We start from the raw sequence: 19,887 nt of genomic DNA, 5'->3' as shown, positions 1-19,887 counted from the left end.
CAAGTACATTTATTTGCATTACAAGAAAACATGGAAAATAAAGGATGAACAAAATTAGTCCACACATCAGTAACAGTGGCTTTCTCACTGTTGTACCTACCACAATACAATCTACAAAGCACAATCACCAGACACCGTTTCTGCCAGTATCACACATTACCAAGCAGTGACATAGAATAAAGCAGCAAGTGTCAAAACCTGTGGTAGTTCAGGAAGTAAGTAACAACAAGTGGTAACATGCTGAAATGTGACAGTCCACACCAAACCTGTCCAGGTACTGAGAAGGTATAGCTGCCCTGGCCTAACTCTCCCTCAGGAAGGTAATGCAAAGTATTCTATACATGTAGGTTTGAGATGAAGCCGAACTTCCCAACAGCTTAACTGATCAGATTGCTGTGAATGGAGAATGAGGTGTACATTTTGAACACCATTTTGCAGCAGCCTTTAATGTCTGACTCATTTGAGTCAGAGGTTTAGGAAAGAATAGTGACAAAGTAGCACAACTAAAAGGTTCTATTACCAATAGGAAATCCTTATCATAAAGGCATGAGAGAACAGACTGGGCTGGGAGGTCTTAATCTTAAATTTTCCTGAAAAGTGAGCTGGTCCAGGTAGAGGAACTGAGGTACTTTGCCATCCATCACTGGGACAGCCCCAAGAAACATGCTCTTTCTCTCCAAATGGTGATAATTTAGTCTAAGTGCATGAAGTAGGCAGTTGTCAAATAGTTTTGGACTCGGCTCACAAAGGTCCATCATCCACACTGTGTGTTGACAATGATCTGTAGGTGCACTGCCACTGGGAAGTTAAACGCAATGAGCAGCCCCTAGTTCAAAGTAGCACCTGGGTTAATCTAGTCCAGGTAGGAGCACCCTCACAGGTCCCTGCCTCTGCACCGACAAGTATGTGTCACTAGGAGCTAGGGCTCCCAATTCTTTTCTGCTGCAGAACAACATACCAAGGGAAGGTAGGAGCCGTTGCATGGCCTTCTGGAGACATGGATGAAAAATTGTGTGAAAGGAAGGATTGATTTCTATCTTAAAAATGCCAGGTAAGCAAATAGTTGAATGTACCTGGACCTCCATGCAGATATGAACTCCAGCTGTGTAATCAAATTCCTTTGAAGCTTCTAACTGTGGTTCATTGCAATTCAAATAGTGAGAGAAAGAAGGTTCCATTACATTGTGGATACATTACAATATTAGCCTTCAGGGTGCATCTGCAGGAAACCACCCCTTACTTTGATAGGCAGTCAAGTCAAATTCATTTAAGAATATAAAAATAAGGTGATTCATCTGTGTGATGGTTCTAAGTCGCAAGTGGTCTGGTAGAGGCCATCAAACTCATTGCATGAAGAATGGCAAGATTTAGATTTAAGATGCCAGAAATGAAATACTACACACTTCAGGGCTCAGCATAAACCCAAGTCAGTAGGCACTAAATGCCAGGTCCTTTGCAGCCTTCTGTTCCCCATAATTTCAGACCTTTATTATCACTGATACAATGATGTCTGTCTGAATTTGCAAAAAGTCTGAAGCTGTGCATCAAAGTTACCATTCACTTTGAGTACTTTCCTATTCAGAGCAGGAAACATAAGAAGAAGAGGGTTGTATTACAAATACCAGTGCTAATTAAATGATCAGAAAAGAATCTAAGTGTCAGTCAGTTCTCAAGCCAAAAAAGAACGGAAATGCCAGAAGTCCCACTTTGTATGGAAGATGAGAGAGATAGGACTTGGCCTCTACCATCTGACTTAGCTAGACTAACGGTTATATAAGGTGATGGTTAACCTAACAAATCACCATGTAAGCCCAAGAGAGAATAGTTCTACAAATAGACAGAAGGCATGAAGTTTTACTTCAAAAGCCTGTTTAACCTACTGAGGGAAAAACTGCATTTTGAGGTGGACAAAATTTATTCCCTTAGGGCTGCTTGGAAGCAGCCTTGTTTAAAAATGGCAGGTTTTGTAATGCTCAAACTCTGATAAAGAGAGGATGTGGAGAAGCAGTTAATGAAACAGAACACTTGGATAAAATCAGTTGTATCAAGAAGAATGAAAGTCTCTCAGGTTCTATTTAGCTAGTTACATTATGAAAGACCTATATTTCTTCAGCTCTATATTGCATGTGTACAAATACTGAACTACTGTTTGATTCAGAAATGACCTAAGCACCTGTCATCAGCACAGTAGTTCAATTTCAGCTGACAGATCACTTTTATCACAGACTAATGCCAAGAAGGGGGTAAAATATACCCAAAATCTCAAACAATAAAACCGGGAAGAACTAAGTAGTGGAGACAGACCACCACCGATTTCAAAATCTGCACAATTAAAATGGCTATTAGGATGAAGTCTGAAAAAGACTTATCTGATGTTTCAAATGCATAATGTATCAAAATTTCTTGCATTATACTTCAGTAATTAAGTCAAAAGGTCATTAGAAGTAAGTGCTAGTTTACAGTCAGTCAACACCCTCGTATGCCATACATTGTAAACTTGGAATAAGACGACTTCATCCATATTTCTAATTTCTAAACAGTAATGCAGACAACGTATGTACACTTCACAAAGTGTTTGTGAGAATATTTTTTTAAATTTATTTGCAGAAATCCTACTCTATGTAACTTAATTTAGATATGTTACATATACTGATACAGTGATAGGCAAACACTAGATTGACTTGATACACAAAAACTGTCTTGTCATTTGTAGTTGTTAACAACTCAGATTCGAGTTGTAATTTTTGCATTTAGATGTTTATATAATTTTTTTTCCATGTCATTCCAAACTGTGAATTTTGATGTCTACTTCTTCTATTCAATAATAAAAAAAAATTCTAGGCAATAAGGAAAAAGGAAAAGCTTATTGTGCATGATGCCAAAATGCCAAAGATGCAAAATTTAAATTAATTCCTCTCTATGAGAATTTGTCATAACAGGAATGAATTCTAAAAGAACTTTAACCAAAACTGAATGAAACCTCATACATATTTGCTAGCAAACGTAGCCTGCATTTTCATCATGCCAATTACAGCATATTGCTCCTTCTATTTTAATTCATTCTTAATGGGCAAGCTTATCTTCCCATTATTCAGGGAACTTTTTTGTTCATGCTTCAGCAATTGCATGACAACTGATTAACAAATCGGGGAACTACTCTTTGACAGTTCTCTTAGAATGGCACAGAGTTCTCAACACAGAAGATGCTGGGACCCTACTTTCTGTCTTAATTAGATTAAAGGCCCTATATGGTGAACAGTAGCTAATCATCTAACACAGTTGATGAATACATCTTTTTTTATCATAGGCCTCAAACGTAGCATCCACTGAGATAGACATGATGACAACACTTTATCAGTCTGGCATGGCTTAAGAGCATATTTCCTGTGCTCTCTAGGTCAGTGGTTACTATTTAATCTTCCCTACAAAAAGGATCAAATACTGGAACTGGAGATGTGACTCTTCTAGCAGGTCAGTACATGGCACTGCTGTATACAAAATATATAGCGTGATTGCAGCTGATTTCCAGGTGGCACGTTACAAACCACCATGTACAGTCATTAGCCTCTATACAAGAGAGGCCCAAGACTGAGCTAGCATAAATACCGAATTACTTACCACCTCTAGAGAGGGTGGTCGCTCCAGGCCAGGGTTGAGCTCATGGGCAAGGCTGTGCAAGGAAGCTGTCTGTACAATGCCTGGCCTGCGGATATACAGAGGACTTCAGTCTCCTGTACTGTCAATCTCAATCAGCATGAGCTCAAATATTCACCAAAAATGTAAGGGTCAAATTCTGCCCTCAGACACCTAGCTGTAGCTCCCATTAAGTTCAATGGAAACCATATATGCATTCAGCTGAAGAGGATCTGACCCTAAGAATGCATTAAGCAGCAAGGCCACCTAAGCAGAGGAGGACCATCATGCTCTAAAAGTTTGTGACATTTAACATTTGCTTCAAAACTCATACAAATCAGCTTCTCATTTGAAATTCTTAAATCAAGCAACTGTATTTTGTAACTCTATATGGTGAGAATTCATAATCTCAAGTCCGATATTTCATTACATTAATATTTTAAAACCAGGAGTGAAATAAGAACGAAATTAATCTAAGGCACTTTATGACACCACTTTAATCCTAGAAGCTGTGGTGAACATACTTCAAATGCATAACCCTGTTAAAATGCATGTATCTTTGTAAATTTTGTGCAGCCTACCACCTGTTTTGTTAGAAGGCCTTCATGAGACTAATAGCCTCAGCTTTAGCCTACTCCTGTTTCAGATCCTGGGCAAGTACAATTCCTACACTACCAGATTTCCAGACCTCCACGGTACTTGAAGAATCTCAACATATCTCCTTCAGCTAGAAATCGTAACATTTTCTTGGAATTGTGCTTTTAACTCACTGCAGAGTAGATGAGAGTTGATCCCCAATAATGATGTCTTTGAAGAAGATTTGGAATAAATGTATACATAGGTAAATGCACGCATCCACATCCATTTCCAAGGTTGCCATGTATGAGGACTGTTTGTTTATATGGTTGAGAGCAAAACAATAACCTCCTCATTTTCATCAAGAGCTCCTTAAGCACAAGGACAGAATGATTTATCTTACAGATTAACACATAGGAAGGGACAGAAGACTTTCAATTAAATAATTTATTTTTATTGGATATATACTGCATATATAACAGACGTACAAAAATATAACCACTCTCCTCACCTGTATTTTCTGGATACATTACTTATCAGCTAGCTGTAAGGTATACATACTAGAATAAGGAATTCTGCCTTTCTTCACAGCTTCCTTTCTTCTGACCTCTGATTTAACACATATGCGAACGCACACACATATACACACACATGCATTGTATATTCATTTAGACAACAGTTTGGGTGAGGACTGGAACCGCTCTAAGCGGAAAACCCACCAGAATTTTTAAAACAGAGCCTTCTCAGACCAGACTGACACCTAACAGTCTGAGCGCCACACCACAGCCTAACATGAATTCCATTTGTAAGAGAAGGCCAAATCAAAAGATCTTACTTACATGTATGAGTCTTCTTCGTTACAGAAATACCTGTAGGGAAGAAATGATACCAATGTTAGTAAAGCGACCACTGGGTAAATTCTTTTGACACGTATTTCATCATTAAACTATTTTATTTCAGACACACAGCGGCCACCATAAAAGAGGAATGAAAATTGCAATGATTTGTATGTTAGGGGTGGGAGGATCCCCCTTCTTTGCATGCAGACTTTAATGGTATACTCTCTCCTTGCACCTCATCAATAAATGTTTCAACGTGTATTGCTTAAGTTTTGTTGTTGGAATGCGTATCCACATGCTGCTGTTTTAAAACTGAAGCTGATGCAAACAGAAGATACTAACAACGCTATGGAAGCCCCCTTTTATTTTTCATGGTTAAAAATTTTTCCACAGTAGTATTAACTAGTGCACATCAAACTACCCAGAGAGAACAGATTCGAGCAGTACAACAATTCATTTGCCATGTTACTAAGTTCAAGTAGTTCCTTGACTGCAAGCTGTAGCTTATGCTCATTAAAACCAAATAAACAGCTCTCAATATGATTATTACTTGCCATAATTCTAAGCCAGATGCAAATATCTCCAAGCTGTTAAAATATGTACTTTCTGAAGTAATAAAGATGTTTTTATGCTAGACAGGCATGTGGCAGCAATCATCAACAATGGTCCAGTGCCAGTGAAATTTGAGAGGTATTTAAAGAAAGCAACAGAGTGAACAGAATGAGGCGAAATTCATAATACCAAATAAAGATAAAATTAACTCTGTTAAATGTCATTGGAATTCATGCTTGAATACAAACAATATTGTCTCCACTTTAGTAGCTAACTGGTGCTGTACTCAGACCCCTCAGTATTTAAGCTCCACTCTCCTTGGGGGGAATTTTATGAGAGGAGAAAGAGGTTACTGGAAGCAGTACAAGTATTTGAAACATTTCATTTGTGACTAAGGCCTGTAATGAAATTTTGGAATTGAAATTGTTTGGCTTACTATTCATGAAAGACAGAGACCTGAATCTCCTTAGCTACCCTCTTATTCTTTTAACGACCTCTTCCAAAAACAAAGTATTGGGAAAAATAGGCTTTTATTTCAGGCTTCTTTGTTGCAGAACATCTCAGGGAAGCAGTAGGTTATAATAATTCAGAAAAATATAGATACCTTATTTGCAAATTTAGAGTTAACTTCCAAAGCCAACAGTTTTCAAACTATTCATGTTTTTGGTAGATACATAAATCCACAATGCCAACCCCAAATATGTAGCTATCAAGTTTGACGTAAACTTCATCAGGATTTTTTTTTTTAATTGCACTTGTGTTGCTATTGGCCTTTTGGTTTTGAACCACCAAGTTCTACCAGTGTGAGCACTGGAAACTTTCTTTTCCCTGAAAAGAAAAGCTGAGGGGCTCCAGGCTTTGGGAAGAGAAGTTCCAAGCACTTCCTTTGAGTAGTTTTGTAAATGTGAAACACTGGTAAGCAATTAACAAAAATCAGAATTCTAGAACTTGATTATGTATGTGTACTGACTTAAAGTGAAAGGTCTCAGCCAAATCCGCATATTCCTCATGCCAGGAATTAGGGTTGTAGCCTCAAACTGTAGAGCCAGGGTGAGCAATAAGAACAAAAGGAAAACAAGCATAACAAAAATAAAACCTTTCAGTTACAAAAGTAGCTACTACAGGGGGCAAATTCATCCTTTAAATTCGTATTTGTAAGAGCCAGCTTTCTTGGATTTTCATTCCAGTCCAATCATTACTGGCTGACTCAGAGTAGGTGGAGAGGACAGGACAGCTGCGTGTGTCAAGGAAGTGAGTGTTATTATAGGAACGATAGCTTAGGGCAAGAAGAGGGGCAGAGTGAGAAGAAGCAGAGAGATCTAAAGTATCTATGTCAAAATGAACAAATAATAATCTTGTGCACTCTTTGGTATGAGTGCAAAACCCCCTCTCTCTAGGTTTTTCTAAAGGTCTGACTTACCCTTCGAATTTGAAATTACATCTGTCATTAGAACAATTGTTCTTCCACCAAGGAAGAGCATTTTTGCTGCTGTTTGACTGCTTGAGTGACCACTAAACATCACGTACAGCTCCTGACAGAGTCTTCATCATCACGAACTGTCCTAACATCCCCTTGGCAGAAGTACTCGCCCCACCCTTGCCTATCTGGCCAGCTCCTACAATTTTAAGGATGTTTTATGGAATGCAAAATGAAGAAAAAAAGGTCTTAAATCTGAACACCATTTGCAAAACTTCCTCTCCCAACACTAGTGCTAATAAATGGATACATCGGTGCTCTTTCAGCATTATGGGAGCCATATGTATACTTTTCTCAGAAAATAATGCTTTCTGTAAAATCACTTTGAACAGAAAGTGCTTATGCTGTCACTTCTGATTACTCACAGCCTCTTCACAATGGGATTTGCCACAGCACAAAACAGACTTAGCTGTATTCGCTGACTGAGGGCCTACTTTCCCCTGATACATGAAACAGTGATGGAAATATTAGTGCTTATATTTTTCTACCTAGTTTTTTTTTATATGAGATGAGTGGTGGGTTTTTCCAATCACATGTTTCCATAATAATTACCGATTACCACCTGGCAAGGCCTTTTAGCTGTTTCATGCAGATATTTTTCGATAACCTTTTAAAACAACAGCTTAGAGGTAGGCTTTTTTTGCATCTTCTTCATAATTACACTGGTGGTTGCAGTGAAACCGAAGTATTTTGCTTTGAACTGTGGTTTTACAGTGACTAACTGCAAGCTGGTGGAACAAGGATAAGTGTTGCCAGTGAGTTCAACAGGATTATATTTAAATTAATCAGGAATCTTTTCTTAGGTTAAAATGAGTTGTGAATTTTTAAGAAACCTTCCCTTTCACAGCAGTAACTTTAAGTGACTAGAAAAACTGAGCAAAAAATATACCAGCATATCCAAACAGCTACTTAGGCTAGATACATTATAACTAGTGCTTTAAATATAAATATTAAGTATGCAACACATGCCTACATCATTGCGATCAGTTTTAGTTTTAATGCGGGAAGCCAATGACTCTGCTATTCAGAACAGTCAAGAAATATAATAATCTCCTAGAAATGAGTGTATCATGAAAAAAAAAATCAGTCTGAAAACTACTTAATGTAAAAAAGGGGAGTTACAAGATCTTTCGCTTTCTTTGGGCCAGTGCTAACTCCCACTTGCATATATGTTTGAATGCCTTTCCTATGAGCCATATCCTAGAAGTCTTACGCCGACATGTTCTTTTGAAATCAACAGGATCTCTTGAGAAACTAATTCTGCAAGCCCAACATACATCAGTAATTTTCTTCACAAGATTAGGCATGATTAACTGGGATTGCTCTTGTTTGTAATTATTTCTGGGAGCGGACCATCAGTTTACATAGATTTGAGTAGACACTATATAATAAAACCTAAACCTAATACACCACCGAAATACAAAAAATTATTTATTTTTAACAAGTGGAGCACAAAGAACCTACTGATTCCTTTCAAAATGTTACTTAATGTAAAATACAATTTTTTAATGGGCTTCATTTCAAAATGTGATAGACTGGAGTAATATGTGACCAGTTGTCACTATTAGCACTACCCTAAACAGCCAGCTTTCCATTCTTATTTAACAATAAAAAAAAAAAGAGAGGAAGAAACCACCCTAACTTCAGTGTTGCTAATACGGAAAGACTTCCTGACTTAACCAACTAGACTTCAAAGTACAGCAAAGGAAATGTCATGAAAATACCACAACATATCACTGCCATGGTTATCAGTGAGTGAAAGTTTCAGTATTACAGTTATCACAGAATTTATCACTTCAGCAGTGCAATTTGACATTCCTGATCAACACCAAATCTTAAACAAATTAACTTCTTAGACTTTTCATTGCTGCTATGCAATGCTCTTGGCAACAACAATTGACTTTTTTTTTTTTTTTTTAAGTGAAAAGACTTCATACACAATTCCCTTTCCCCCTCCCACTAACAATATGTAATTTGCCATGATGTGTGGTATTTACAAAAATAGCCTTCTGGATGCAATGAACTTTGAAAAGAGTATCTACCAACAGAGACAGGATATTCTTTTGCAAGCAGTTAGCCTGACTGACCTTCACTAGCCAACTTCAAATAAAGATAACAATATCTTCAAGTACAAAAAGAGACTCAGATATTTTATACATCATAAGCTATTTCTCACAGTTGCCCATCCAAATAAAGAAGCGTAATGAAACATGCTTACTCTGTGAACCCAGATCCCTGCTGCTGTTGTACAGTTGTCAACTTCCCATATTTCAAGGGGAAAACATACTTTGATGTACAGAAAGATAAGTAAAAAGTCCTCAGTCTGGCAGAATATATTACTCTGCAAAATATCAAAGGAGGATATTCCTGAGTGCAATTTTCTTAAACCTCCAAGAAAACTCTTCCTCAGAAGTTTGTATGGATAAACACATGGATCACTGGCAAAGCTCATAACTAGTCTCCAGGACTTCTGTTAAGCACTGTTGTGTTTTCTGCTTTTTGTGCCAAAATCAGGTGATTAGCATTGGTCTGATGACAGTATATCTATGTAGATGGTATATGTACATGATGCTTTGCTCATGTGGCTGTGTGTATCAATATATGTATTTGGTTTTTTTTACTTTCTTTTACCCTCCACTCAAGCCAGCATTGTGGCTCTAGCATGTTTTGGAACTTAGTCATTTTATGATGGATTGGAAGTCTTGTGGAAAAAAGTTCAGATTTTAAACTCTAAGCCTCCTGCCTGATGTATTGTGTAAAATCAGAAAGAAAATGTATTACAAGCTTAGATCCCACTGTGTTTCATCCTGTTGCTCCACTTCTTTTTTTACTCTGTCACTACACAAAGCTAGCAATTAAGGTGGAAGATTATATGTAACACTCGGGCACTTGCAGAGAACATACCAAAGCAGAATAATAGATTTAGGTGTATTCAGAAAGGAGTTCATTCTTTTAGAAACTTTAATAATGGTTTATATTAAAGTCTGTAAGGTTCTCTGGCTTGAATGAATTTTGTGGTCTTTGTAGGCCATTGTTTATGGTGACCAAGGTAAAAATAACATATAAGTACTGTAAATAGAACTTAAGTGAATTTAATCAAACAAAATGATGTTGCAAAACAGTGTCTTTGTCTTGGACAGAAGAGCTGCTAATAATGATCAACACACATTACTGAAAGTGCTCCAAGTAATTTTAGTATTTTGTTTCAAAAATTGTTAATGGACACCAATGCTTATAGTTCACTCAGAAGAGAAATTATGTGCTAGGGTAGCAAGGATCAAGGACAACATCCACTAGGAGTGTAAGAACAAGGAAACTTCACTTAATTATGAAAAAAAAAAAGGCAAAAAAAGGGAAAAAAAAGCTTTTTTTCCTAAATAACTTGAAATATGATGACTGTAATTTTTCAATAAATATTCCAGTTTTTCCCAGACTTGCTCATAGCTTTTACTGAAAAGGAAAGAGCTCACCATGTGAAACAAGGGGTTTTCAGCAGGTCTAGATCATTCTTTTGTTCTTAAGTCCATAGGCATATACCAAAGTCCCAGGAATCAAGATTGACCTAAATACGACAGTACTGAAAAAAAACAACCTTGCTCTCCTAAAATTCACAGCTGTTTCTTATACCTAAATTTTAACCAGAGCATTATTCAGAGTTTTATTTTTGAGGTGTTGCTTTAGACTTATTCCTATAATCATATGGTTATATCAGAATTAGCTACACAAAATATTTCACAACACAACTATTTTACTTTCTACTCAAATACAGATGCAGGATATTTGAGACAAACAGATTAAAAGCAAGGATTTTTAAAAAATGTTTTGATGTTATTTTACTGAGATTTTAGCCCTTGCAAATCAGACTGGCTTCCTGATTCTGAGAGTGACTTGCTGCATCATGTAGGCATTTTATGACTTCATTTTTCAGTAGCGGACAGCCTCCCCTGCCCAATACCCCTTAAAATGATAGTAGCACCTGTGAAAACTGTAATTCTTTCAAAGTTACAGAGTATTCGCAAGAGAGAAACCACCACTATTGTGAGTTGTCATCTGTACAATTCTCAGTTAAAAGAATTTCCTGTCCTTTCTAAATTCTTCCCAAATCAAAACCTCTTAACAGACCCCAAACTGATTTCAAACCTCTGATGCCAAAACTGCTCCAAAAGAAACAAGAATTTAAGAAACAATTTCAAGATCCAAGTGTCCATGTTTAAGGCTGAGATGATACTCTTGTTGTTACAGATGCACTTACTGTTAGCTCAAAATTAAAATACTAACTTCTCATTTGTGATTAATATTGAACAAACCATACCCCCCAATATCATTCTGGACAATTGACCACACGCAACTCCTTGTTTCAAATATTCTTACAAACAATCTGTTCCTAGCTTTATGGAAACCTTAGATTAATATTTGATGCTGGATTGAAGAGTCATCTTTTTATGTGTGGATCTCACACACACAAATAGTTACTAGGTGCTGGCATCATATGTGACTGATGGCACAGAGTGCTGTCATTTTTTTCTCTGATGTGAGATTAAATACTGAACAAATCTGGGAAAATTACAAACAAAACTCTTAATTGTGAAGATGATGATCTTTAACCACTTATTCATTCTTGTACAACCTCACTGAAGGTCCCTCTGAGCTTTAACGTTTCTTTTGTCCTCACAAATAAACAAACAGTGTCTTAGATTAGGAGAAATGAAATGAAGAATCTTCATTAAATAGCCATTATATTCTTATGTGACAAATGTCACCACAGAACATACGGCCAGAGATCAGGCTAAATATCTGCCCCACATTTGTACTGTATTTCACACACTGCAAGTCAAAGATAGTTCACAACTGTATGTAAGAATGTATTTCCAGCAGGACTCTTTATAGAAACACCATGAATTAGCTTTGTTTTAATGACTCAGTTACACAATCAACCGAGCAAATCACAGTCAGGATTTCAAAATAGTCTTGCAGAGCAACACAGTTACGTTGACAGAATCCAGCCGCACATACAAAGTTGCATAAATCCAAGTAAACCCCTACAGTTCTTGAAATAGACTACAAAGTGTAAGGAAAACCACCATTTCTGAAAACCATCACAGACACTTTTAGTATTGTATATTTACTTAAACTCTGAGCCTTACTGTAAGTCACCATTTTACAGTGACAGGAGAACATTGCTGTGAGTATGGCAGACACCACCACTGTAAGCACTATACTTTTTCCTCCCCGTGACATTCAAAGAAAAGAGTCTTCTTCAGCTAAAGGCCCTCTCCTATCAGCACACTAATGGGAACAGTTCGTTTAACTTGCACTAGAGATATGGGCAAGAAGCTCTGCAATGTGTGTGGTTTCCTGGGGGGAATCAATCCTCACAGATGGCCTTCCCTACCATTTGATTCACTGACTACAGCTCTACTTTCTTTCTACTCAGTGTGATCTTGGACAAAGAAAATATCCCAGCAGATGTGAACCATTAAATGAGTAGCACCATTTTTGCAAACTCCCTGCTTGTTGATATTAGGAAGAGTCAAACAGCACCATTTGTAAAAGCAGCAAATTTGGCATGTGCATGCCCACGCGTGTACATGTGCTGGACACCCCATAGTCTATACTATTGTACAGGTAGTAGTATGGCTTTTGTCCTCCATTTTGAAGCATAAAATTACATTTTACTTGGCTGCTCTCCCAGACCTACCGTATCAGGCACCTCATCCCAAGAATACTTTTGAATTAATTTCAAAGCAACGCTTTACTTAAACATTGCACTCTCCATTCTTATACAAGCCTTTCAGACTGCCTTTTTCAACACTGCTGACAACTTCACATTTAAAAGCATGAGCCAGGCCTCAAAGGGTTCATGGTATTTTCATAAAATCCAGAAAATTATCAAACTACAAATAAAAATTAAGGGTAGGAGCTATCTTCCTGCACGTTAACTCAGGCCAACTGTTTTCAGTCATTTCTCCAGGTGCATGGAAATCTAACTGTCCTTAAAGCAAAACTGAAATTCTCACAGAGAGGCCCAGGAGCTGAGATATTGGCTGAGATGGCAACCACAAGGCTGCAGCGGTCCTGATTACGCCGATTCTCACCTAGAGGCAGTCCTTCAAGATGGGAGATAAAAGAAGCCTCAATGCCCCAATTCTGTGCCTTCAGGTAGCTAAAACTACAATGTGAACATTTTCACGCAGGCTGCCAAAGCTCTTTGACATATGTAAACCAAAACAAAATGAAACAAAACCAAACAACTATCAAATGTGTAGCTGTAGTCCTTACTACTTACATTTTGTGCAACAGGAATTCATTATTTAAGAATATTGCAAAGTTAAATACATTGGATTATGATTTAAAATGATCTGATGGATATTCTTATGTCAGAGAAGGGAAAATAATGGGTTTCTATTTAGAACACATTTTAAGATATAATTGTAGGTTATTTTTCTTCTTATTTTACCCTTTAATATCTTTCAATAAAGTCTGTTGTATTTAAGAATATATCCATTTATCTTCTAGGTTCTCAGTGATGCTACAGCAACCAAGGAAATCCCCTCAGTATTTCTATGACCAGGAAAAAAAAACCAAAACCCTGTTCATGAGTTGTCCATAAGTAGAATATGACCATAAAAGTCTAGAAGGTGTATACATTCATAAAATACAACAAACCAAACCCCCAAAAAAGAAATACATTTCCTTAATTCACGAGTTACTGATCCACTCAGTTTACTGAAACCATGTCCGGTGAATGTTGGTGCTGCAGTGGGCTACCTGCTTTTACATATAGTGTTTGCATCTACAAAATTAATCCATTTAAGATGTAAGCCTCCAGGATTCAGTAATACAACAAATACTTACCAGTCACAGAACCCAGTCTTGTTGAGCATTAAGCCGTTCATAACATATTGTACCATACACTGTTTGGTATGACAGAATCTATTTGAAATAGCATTAATATGCCGCGTAAGATACTCTAAATTTCACAGAATGCAAGTACATTCTGGAAAACAGTCTCCTGCTCTAGCTACACCCTTCTCACCCAGCTGCCCTTTCTGTAGCTTATGTTCTAGGCTAATTAAAACTAATAAAATCGTCATTCACAGATGTCTGTACACACCCTGGAAGTACCTTTGTCCAGTTCTGTCTCATACAATTATGTAGCATTTCTTTTGTAGAAATAATCAGCAGTTGCAATGTCAATTCTTTCCATCATCCAGATTTCTTTCCACTTAGTGTAACTATTTGCACTAAAACTCATTTAATATTACATCACTCAAGATGGGAGTGACTTGTCAGCATCAGGTAGGCTCTGTGTGTCAGTCTGACACCAGAGCCCAGGGGTTCTTCAGGTGAAAGGAAACAAATGACAGAGCGTCATGTTCTGAAGTATATTTTCACAGGAATAAATGGTTTTAAATGATTGCATGTATGTACCTCTTTCTTAAAAATCAAAACAAAATCTAAAAATAAATTAAAAGGACAGAACTGTTTTGGACTTCAGGAACTTCAAATCTACATCTATGCATCTATCCTCTTTTTTACAAGAGCTTAAATCAAAGCTGGCATCCAAAATACTTGGTTAATAGGTATGCTGCAACATGCCCTGCTGGTTAGTTACATGCAGGTATTCTCCCTCCTTTTGGTCTTAGTCAAATATGCTCACTTCTCAAGAGAGAGAGATCATCGAGACTGCTGTCATTTCAAAATTTCAAAAACTCATTACCAATTCAAATGTCAGTCTTCACTGCCTGGTTCTCAGGAATAACCAAGAGTGTTCACAGATGAATTCTTTCAAGTTAGCAAAATTTACGTAATTTTAAAAAGTATATATAAATTCTTCTAACACCTTTCTATGAGACATAAAGTTTGTACGCTCATCAGTAAAAGATATAACCACCTGCAATTTATTCATGTATTCAAAGCAGAGTAATTCTTTTGCATGGCTAAATAAAAATGCTACTTGTTTTTGTCCCTTAAAGCCAGTGGTGATTGTGTATTGCAGGCAATTTCTGGCAAACGGAAGTCCTTACAGACACCCAGTACTAGAGCATTAAGTATGCTCTTAATCCATACCAAAACAAAATTTCAGCTTCATAGAGTTTTAACGGCTGGATAAAGTGATGACAATGAATAGACAAAGATTATTAGTAGTATCGCAAAGATACCAATGCTAATGAGAAGAGCACCTTGCTACTAAGTTTTGCCTGTACAACATTCCAACGCCTTTAAGCAGTTCCTACTGTCCCACTACAAATACTGCTTGGTCAACTCTATGACAATGGTCACTTTTAATAAAAAAAAAAAAAAGATGCATCCATGGACTATTCAAATGTACAACTCTGATGGCAGTGGAAAGAGCTGGTCAGGTTGTAAAATTGGGATGAAAAAGGATATAGGAAAGTTACAAAGTAATTGGAACTTGCTGTGTATTCTACCTCAAAGATGGCATTTTGAGTAGCACAATCCTCCCTGATAGAACACAGATATGGCTTCACTGCCGAGCTGGAAGAAATGGCGCGGGGGAAGGACACTATCAAGTGATTTATCAACCCCATTTGCTCTGACATACAAGTCGCTCTGGGAGATCTCTGATCCAAATATAGCCACAACAAAGTCCAGGTTAACTTTTGAGAACAAGCAGGAATATCATACAAGGTGATATGCTTGCAAGCTACAAACACTATTTTTTTTGTCAATTCCTTCTCTAACTTACAATCAGCCTGTGCAATTGCACTTTATCGAGTAACTTCCATGACTGACTGTAGGTGGAGTTGCAATGTTTACAAAGGTGTGAGGAATTTTGTCAAAAAAAATATAATTGCATTCAGGTAAAGCCCCAAATGCTCAGATTTATTCCACACCAAAAAGCAGGCAACTCTACTATGGGTACTATTTTTTGCGTGTTTTCCTTGGTGTTACTGGGTTGGCTTTTTTGCAGTACTTCACATCATCAAGTTAGTGCTTATACATCCTCAAAACCCAGACGCTATCTGCAGTTTACAGACAAAGAAACAGAAACTAAGTCGTTATGTAACTACAAGTCTTGTATTTATAAAATGGGTTGTCTGGCTCATAGCAGCAATCTTAATTCAAAAACTCTCCAAGCCAGGATTTTCTCACTGCATCTTTCACAATCAGTTCATGACTTCATCAGTATGACTGAGATATCACAAGATAAGCACTATAACATGTCTGAGGACCAGAATTTTAATGCTGCATCCCACACTGTAACCCACATATTTTAGAAATGAAATTTGGGCCTCCATTCTAAAAGTAGTTTCATGTAATAATGTTCTAAGGTCACATTATTATATCTGTATGTGCTAAGATCTCATCATGAATACACAGAAAACAAATGTTTCTTAAAGGTTTTTCAAATCATCCTATAGTATTGAATAGATAATACCATACGGACTACAGAGAATTCAGTGGGTTTTTTGTAGATTTCTACAGGATTTAAAATGACAGCTGTCTCATAAGGTAGTTATTTCTCTGCCATGCAAGCCCTTTCAAAATCATGAAGGATGTTTATTAGGCTGACTGAATTCCTTGGTTCACCCCAATGACTTTAATCTACTTAACACCTTGGATGAGTTTGGCCCATTGTACATCAAATGAAGCCAGCTTTGGATATCAGGTTCTTACTATGACTGGAGGATTATTTTAAGTTTAATTGAAAGGTCACCAATATTTTTAATAAGGAGTGTATTTTCTTTGCTCAGTTGTTCTGCAAAGTATTTATAAGGTAATATTTTTGATCCAGAAAAATTGATTCCTTACACATTACTTCATCTATCCCAACTGAATACTTTAGCTGCAATATGCTTGTACATTTGCCTTTCGGTATTCTTCTGAGACTGACTGTTGCAAAAATTACACTTTTTTCAAGCAGTCTCCTATCATGGTAGCTTTTTCCTTTTTTTTTTTTAATTTCAAAATATACCGAGGTTGAATCTCAACTTTTCATTGCTTTGCTCTCCTGAGGAAAAGAAATAAGATTCTATTATGTCGTCTTCATCAGCTTTGATGAATGAGGGGAAAATAGGGAGAGGGAATGATTTGTGCTAGAAGTTCATGCAAAATTTGAGACTTGAATATAGCACAAGTAGTACTTCAACACTTCAGACTCCTTCAGTGCCGAGACCCCTGGAGAGTTGAGTTTAAATCACTAAACTTATTTCAGGAAAGGGGAGAACACTCTGGAGAAAAGTCTGTCGACTCCAGCAAAATTAATAAACTGGTTGCTCCTGATGTGAACTACATTTCTTGACAGGAGTTTGACAAATTTCTAATTCCCTCTTAGCTAGCTTGTGAATACTGCACTTGTTGCTCCTTTTTAACAGTTATTTAATAAGACAGCACAATAGAAGTGATAAAAATTGCTAAGTTTCACTCACCTTGCACTTTCAGTGCCAGTTATAAGTGATAAAGGAAAACTATGACCTTCCTCAATGTCTATCAAAAAGGGCAGCCCACTCTTTCCTCATTTAAAATGCTCATGTACAGAAAAAAAAAAGTTTAATCCTCATTAGGTAATTTTTAAAGAAATTGGAATTAATAAATTGAAACAGATCTCAGATAAAAAGTCCATAACATTATGCATTTTTTACTAAAGACAGGGGCCAGTTGTCTTGTCTCACACATGCTACAAACGTAAACAGAATTAGTTAAATTTATTTTTCATCTGACTGCGTTCATCTAGCATAATTATACCCCAAATTTGGTTGGACATTCACTTTTCAGTTTTTCTTTTCTTCTTCTTATTAAAGACCATTGCTGTTTTCATTGCTTCCATGTGTTTAGGATGCCAGCTCTTTTGCAGTGCTCACTACACTGCTGTGATGGTTGGTGATGCACAGTACAGCCAAAATCTCAGCAGATCCCTGTACTCAGGGACTAGTGGAAAAGCTTAATTCTTTTGCACAGATGATTATGTTCCAGAATTCAAATGCAGCTCATAATATATTTATAAGTTTTAAAAAATAGAATAAGGTGTTAATATTCCTTGACCTACAGTATATTTTAGAATTTCTAGAATAAAAATGCTTATGAGATAGCTGAATTACACTAAACAAAGCCATAAACCAAATCAGAATGGAGTCCATTTGCTTTTTATAACATATACTAAAAAGTGGTATTTACCATCTCAGGAAGATAAGTCAAAAAGGACATGATGAATCAATGCCCCAAAAGTGACATAGTTTGCAGCACAAAGGCCCTGTTTATTATTGTAAGATAAGGTTTTGTTTGCTTCCACTATTCAATTATAGAGCACAGATACCACTCTGATGTATTTTTCACTTACATTAGGGCTCTGGCATGCCTGTAATTGTATGGCAAGGTTGATATGTTTCCCATGATCCTGGACCTAGGAGCACCTTTCCATTAAGTAGGAAAGATCTTCCATTAGGAGATCAAAAGAGCTTCCCTTAAAAGCTCTACTCAAGAGTAGGAAAATACCTGTTGTGGATAAAGGGGAGGAAAGATCATGTTAAGAAGTGTCCTAAAATACTGTGTGGATATGTGTACTGTACACAAAACCAATGATCACGCCACAACTATAATCACCTGAAAAGTACAGTTGGGACTCTGCACTTGTTCTCCAGTCTTCTGGCAGCTTTTTTAATAGCCAAATGTGTGTTCCTGTTTACAGTGTATGACAATAAATCTGTGTGTTGCATCTGCCATTCCAAAACCTCCTACTGCAATGCACATGGGCTTCACTCATAGATTTGAGGAATGTGATTTGCAAAGCAGCCTACAGCCTATTAACTCTTGAATCATCCTGGCTGGGTTAGGCTTGTCGATTTGTTCTTTCAGATTTGAAAGGTTTCTTGTTTATTATACATTAAACTTGAAATGCAGCAGAGTACTTCAAACACGTATTTACCACTTTCAATATGTATATCAACTTGGCACAGAAAAAAGAAAGTTAATTTTAGATATAAGCCCCAAGCAAAAATCCTGCTTCCAACATACATTTCAGACTGACTTTAGCCTTTTTTTCCCCCTCTGTGCACTTAAGTCATGGAAGCTATCAGTGTCATGTATCTCTCTTCTTATACATAAGCCTGTGGGAAGAGACCCGTTTCTATGACTTCAGTGAGCTGATACGATTGGTACAGCATGGTTGAACCTGCAAGGCTGAAGTTATGTGGTTAAGATTTCAACGGTATGCACTAAGACTTGAGGGACCCATACTGACATTCTGATTTTGCCATCAATTCCTCCAATGACTGTGCAGAATTCACATAATTGCTAGTGTTACAATCTCCTACCAACAAAATAGGTAAATTCAGCCTGTTTCTTCCTCTCTTTGCCTAGTCAGTTCATATGATAATCTTTTTAAGATGGGTCCTGATTCTTGATATAAGTTTGGATCAACTTTATTCATTGGTGCTTCTTAACTATTAAAAATATTCTCTAGGTCAAAATCACTGAGGATCATCACAATGAAAAGATTTTATTGTTGGAAAGAAAGAAACCTGTTTAAAACAAGTGATTTTTCAGTCTATTCTGTAGTTTATATCACCATCCAAAACACCTACCAGAAACTATCTATAACCACATTTAGCCAGCAAAATTCTTTCCTTAAACTTTCTGCTCCCTGAAGACAATGGTCCCCTCACGAATACAGCAAGAGCTTTTACGAATGCTTGGAAGCAATATGAAGCTGTGTAGCTGTTAAAAAAAAAAAAAAAAAGGCCATGAAAATATCCAAATAATCCCACATTAGTTATTCTCAGGGCTCCAGGGAAATTAAACAAGGGTGGGAAAAAGGCATAACCTGACTCCTTTACATACACAGCTCAA

The 19,887-nt window shown here is 37.0% G+C and overlaps 1 protein-coding gene across 1 annotated transcript in view; it reads right to left on the bottom strand.

Moving 5' to 3' along the window:
- Positions 1–19,887, bottom strand: part of RORA (RAR-related orphan receptor A) — a 261,369-nt gene that overhangs the window by 106,080 nt on the left and 135,402 nt on the right. Inside the window, exon 2 of the mRNA XM_010571723.1 lies at positions 5,049–5,078. The gene's annotated coding sequence lies outside the window, so the exon portion shown is untranslated. The remainder of the gene's footprint in view (positions 1–5,048; positions 5,079–19,887) is intronic.

The sequence above is a fragment of the Haliaeetus leucocephalus genome, unplaced genomic scaffold (genome assembly GCF_000737465.1).
Source record: "Haliaeetus leucocephalus isolate CR32 unplaced genomic scaffold, Haliaeetus_leucocephalus-4.0 Scaffold339, whole genome shotgun sequence".
Taxonomy (NCBI): Eukaryota; Metazoa; Chordata; class Aves; order Accipitriformes; family Accipitridae; genus Haliaeetus; species Haliaeetus leucocephalus.
Note: the sequence above shows the minus strand (reverse complement) of the source record. Positions and strands in the feature narration are given on the sequence as shown.